Source organism: Cupressus sempervirens, chromosome 2, assembly GCF_028749045.1.
Source record: "Cupressus sempervirens isolate cs-2001-9-10 chromosome 2, ASM2874904v1, whole genome shotgun sequence".
In the NCBI taxonomy this organism is placed as follows: Eukaryota; Viridiplantae; Streptophyta; class Pinopsida; order Cupressales; family Cupressaceae; genus Cupressus; species Cupressus sempervirens.
The window spans coordinates 329301427-329307426 of record NC_143119.1 but is presented as its reverse complement, the minus strand read 5'-3'; positions in this window follow the sequence as shown (position 1 = coordinate 329307426).

The following is a 6000-nucleotide window of genomic DNA, read 5'->3' as shown; positions in this document are numbered from 1 at the left end:
TTGTCATTTAATGGGTCAAAGGGGGTCATAGTTCAACCTATGACCCCCTTCGACCCATAAGAACGATTCTAACATGTCGCTAGGGGTTCTAGGACCCCCGGGGACATATGTCGTCATTTAATGGTTCAATGGAGGTCATACGGTCAAAGGGGGTTATAGGTCACCCTATCACCCCCTTTGACCCATATTAACTATTCTAATATGTCCTAGGGGTCCTAGGACCCCTAGGGACATATGTCATTATTGAATTGGTTAAAGGGGGTTATAGGTCACCCTATGACCCTTTTTGACTCATATGAACAATTCTAATCTGTCCCTAGGGGTCCTAGGACCCGTAGGGATATATGTCATCATTTAATGGGTGAAACAGGGTCATAGGGTGAACCTATGACCCCCTTTGACCATATGAACAATTTTAATGTGTGTCCTAGGACTTGTAGGGACATATGTCATTATTTAATGGGTCAAATGGGGTCATAGGTCACCCTATGACCCCCTTTGACTCATATGAACAATTCTAATACGTCCCTAGGGGTCATATGTCATCATTTTATGAGTCAAAGGGGGTCATAGGGTGAACCTATGACCTTCTTTGACTCATATGAACAATTCTAGTATGTCGTAGGGGTTCTAAATGAATCAAAGAGGGTCATAGGTCACCCTATGATCCCCTTTGGTCCATTAAATGATGACATATGTCCCTAGGGGTCTTAGGACCCCTAGGGACATATTAGAATTGTTCATATGGGTCAAAAGGGGTGAGAGGACCCATTAAATGATGACATATGTCCCTAGGCTTCCTAGGACCCCTAGGGACATATTAAAATTGTTCATATGGGTGAAAGGGGGTCATAGGTTGACCTATCACCCCCTTTGTCCCATTACATGACGACATATGTCCCTAGGACCCCTAGGGACATATGAGAATCACTCTTATGGGTCATAGGGGTCATAGGTTGACCTATGACCCCCTTCGACACATTACATGACGACATATGTCCCTAGGGGTCCTAGGACCCCTAGGGACAAAATTCGTTCTTATGGGTCAAAGGGCTTCGACCCATTAAATGATGACATATGTCCCTAGTCGTCCTAGGACCCCTAGGGACATATTTCGTTCTTATGGGTCAAAGGGCTTCGACCCATTAAATGACGACATATGTCCCTAGGGGTCTTATTACCCCTAGGGACATATTAGAATTGTTAATATGGTTGAAAGGGGGTCATAGGGTGACCTAGGACCCCCCACGACCCATTAAATGATGACATATGTCCGTAGGGGTCCTAGGACCCCTAGGGACATTAGAATTGTTCAATTCGGTCGAAGGGGGTCATAGGTTGACCTATCACCCCCTTTGACCCATTACATGACGACATATGTCCCTAGGACCCCTAGGGACATATGAGAATTGCTCTTATTATACATATTAATATGTGTTATATATATATATATATATATATATATATATATAATAACATAATATTTTCATTAAATATAATATGTATTATATTAATATGTATAATAATATAATATATGTATAATAACGTAACATATTACATATATATGTATAATATATATATATATATATATATAACATAATATTTTCATTAAATATAATATATGTATAATAACGTATATATATATATATATATATATATATATATAATATGTATTATATATTATTTTATTATATTAATATGTATGTTTTAATATACATAATAATGTGATTTTTTTATTAAATATAATAACGTAATATATGTGTGTGTGTGTGTGTGTGTGTTATTAATATATATTATTATATTAATATGTATGTTATTAATATATATGTATATTATTAATATATATGAGTCAAAGGGGGTCATAGGTTGACTTATGACCCCCTTTGACCCATTAAATGATGACATATGTACCTAGGGGTCTTAGGACCCCTAGCGACATATTAGAATCGTTCTTATGGGTCGAAGGGGGTCATAGGTTTACCTATGACCCCCTTCGACCCATTACATGACCACATATGTCCCTAGGAGTCCTAGGACCCTGAGGGATATATTAGAATCATTCATATGGGTCAAAGGGGGTCATAGGTTGACCTATGAACCCCTTCGACCCATTACATGACAACATATGTCGCTAGGGGTCCTAGGACCCCTAAGCACATATTAGAATCGTTCATCTAGGACCCTTAGGGACATTTGTCGACATGTAATGGATCGAAGGGGTTCATAGGTCAACCTATGACCCCCTTGACCCATGTGAACGATTCTAATATGTCACTAAGGGTCCTAGGACCCCTAGGGACATATGTGGTCATGTAATGGGTCGAAGGGGGTAATAGGTCAACCTATGATCCCCTTCGACCCATAAGAATGATTCTAATATGTCTCTAGGGGTCCTAGGACCCCTAGGGACATATGTCATCATTTAATGGGTCAAAGGGGGTCATAGGTCAACCTATGACCCCCTTTGACTCTTATATATTAATAATATACATATATCTTAATAACATATATATATATATATATATAATGTTATTATATTTAATAAAAATATTATGTTATTATATATATTAATCACATACATATTAATATAATAATATTAATATTATAATATATAATATAATAATATATAATACATATTATATATATATATGTTACGTTATTATACATATATTATATTATTATACATATTATATTTAATGAAAATATTATGTTATTATATATATAGATTATAATATTTAGTAAAAATAATAATAATAAAAATTATATTTATAGATTATAATAAGAATAACATAATATATTATTATATATTAATAGATTATATCTTATATCTTTACATTATGTTAGTATATATATAATATATTAAAATACATCTTTACATAGTAATATAACTGAAATAATTAATAAATCATAAGCTATAACTCTTAAACCTGATTTTCCCTCCAAAATGGGTTGGGATTTCAAATTGCCCAACAAAATTCATTGAGCCATATCGGATATCCCATTAGGCTTGGTATTTACCAACCTTCCCGGTCAACCCAAGAGACGTGTTTGAAGAGGGTATTAGTGATACTCAGACTTCGGGTAGCCGTCTGACAATGTTATTTTGATCGAAATTGAATGAAACAAAAAGGATTCTTTAATATCGCTTTGGAGATTCCATCAATATAATTTTTGTCAAATTCTAAGTTCGATAAGAATTTATTAGTTAATTATCAATGAAGATTATTGTAAAGTGCTGATTGACATACTGATTGAAAAATAGCTATAACTTTCAAAAGGTATAACATTTTTTAAATCTAAAAGTTGTGTCACATTCTATGCTTCGCCTAGTATAAGAAAATAAAAAAAAATAAAATTTGGTAAAATTTTCTATCAGTTAAGGTGGTTAGACACGAGACTTTTTTTTTTTTTTTTTTTTTTCGAAATTTTTTTGGTAAAAAATTTATATTTAATTATTTATTTGGAATAAAAATACTGAAAAATATGCGTCACATCCGTGCATGAGTCTACTTTTCATATCTATAATTATATTAAAAAAATATTATCATTTGATTTTGATTAAGGTGGTCAGACATACACCTACTTTTTATTTTTGCCTTAAAATTTTCGTAGTATTGCATTAAAATTCAAAATTTTTACCAATCAATTATTTTTTCCTCTTGATAGGGCCTAGTAGTTTAGAAACTACATTCTATTTTCTAAAAATTATTTTCTTACAACTTTTTGATATAAAGTCCATAACCACTTTAAAATTATGTGTCAAGTTGACATAACCTTGATTTGTTTGTTTTTCACTGCCACTTAAGGCCATAGTTTGGTTGACCATGATCCTGCACATACCCATGTGTGATATATATTTCTTTACAATAGATATTCAACAATCATTATAGTTATTACATTCAAGTATGAAGACTAATGTTCACTTATTGAGAAACAACACAATTTCAAGTTCATCTTCATTCAGTGAATTGGTATTTAATCAGACAAGGTTAACTGAGCTCACAACTAAAATTGCATAAATACAGACCAAGTTGGCATTAATTCAATTTTAATTATTGTCATACATAGAGATAATTCAGAAGGTGTTTTCTATTGCCAAGGAAATATTATAGAAAGACACAAATTTTCACACATTGCAAGATTTATTGACCTAGCTATCGAGCTAGAGATTTGGTTTCAAATTTTGGACAAGGTACAAGAAATATGGAACCATAACTATGCTAATATTGTAGCAAGTCATCAATTTTTTTTGAGAAGTTCTAACTAACTCCAAGTGCCCTAGTTGCCATCAGTGACAAAAGAAAGAGGGATATTACAGTGGTAAGAAGGGAGAAGTAACAAGTAAGGTGGAGTCACAGTCAGAGACTTATAAATATCAATCAGAGATATAATTTTTGTCTCAAGGGAGAATATTTTTTTGTAAGGAATGATTTCGTCACAAAGTATTTTTGCCACTATTGTCAAACAAAGAGATTGTTGATCTCTAAGCCTATTTTGTTGATTAGGACCAAACACGTAGTCATTTGCAAGTCATTTACTAGGAAAGATTACAAGGTCATTACTGTGACTGAGTTATCTAGAAAAGACCAAGCAAGTTACACTTAGACCGAGAAAAACAATGATTGTCAAGCATTTAGTAGAGATTGAGCAGATATGAGAGTTGAGGAATATAGTACGAGTCGAGTAACATAACGATGACCAAGCATATTGAGAAGTTACCAAGTGTCGAGCACGTAGACTTATAGAAGTGGAGCAACAACATACATGACTGAGCGTCAAAAGCACTCAAGTACCGAGCAGTGTAGTTTTGATATGTGAGTTTGTAATGGCACAAACTCATATGTGAATCATTTTGGTCGACATTTCTATAATATTTAATATCTATAGAGCCAGATCAGATTCTATTTACGCATAATTGGCAAAAGGTTATGATCCCTAGGCAAACAAATCAACCAATCATAAAAAAGGACATAAAAAGACAAAAGATGATGGCATTTAAACCATTGATCAAGATCTAGAAGCTTTACATGAAGTCTACTTAAGGAGGATTCTAACCCTAGAATCATAGAGGATGAAAAAATGTGAAAAGGAAACACACATGTGAAGGAGTCGAAGAGTCAAATCAATCAGAGCAGTAAAGGATTGAATAGATATATAAGATTAGGAGAATCAGATCAAAGACAAAGGAAAGAGGAGACTGAAGATCAACTTACAGAGCACATCGAGGGTCAAGTATTGAATAAGTTATTTTGTAATTGAGACAAGGCAAATCTCTTAACAGAGTGGTCCTAACAAGCCTATGTAAATCTCCTAACAAAGTCCTTACTTTATTGTAAGTGTCAAGCTCTCTAACAAGGCAAGACCTAATAGTCTTTTTAGTCTTTAATAGGACCAACCTTTCACTAGGTAGATCATATCTTACAGTCAAACATTGTAACCTTGACATGTTAACTTTATTGTTGCAATAGTGACGATTTGTGGGTTTCATCCCTACCCCAGATTTACTTTCATCTTGAAGTGTTTCAGGGTAACCAAATCATTATGTTATGTGTTGAATTGTTATGGATGTGATGAACTTATTTTATATTTCAACATTATAGTTTTAATGATGAATTAGGTATGATTTAATGAGATTAACTTTTGAAGTCAAAATTTTAAGATCCTGATTCATCCCCCCCCCCTCTTAGTATCTTGTTTCCTATTTATATATTCCAACAAAGTCATGCCTAAATATTCAATCAATCGCACCATATACTATACTACCATTCTTTTATAGTTATTGCGACCCATGAAAAGTATTTAATTCATCCCTTAAACCTAATCCATGCATCCCAGATCCATAAGGAAATTTTGAAAACAAATCCATCCATTCATGACTGATAAATTCATGCAACTATGAGAGAAAGATATATGTGATAAAACATGGTCAATTTTTTGATTAATTATTCTCTATAAGCAACTTTCTGTTCATCAAACATGTGATTTCATGAAAATATATTA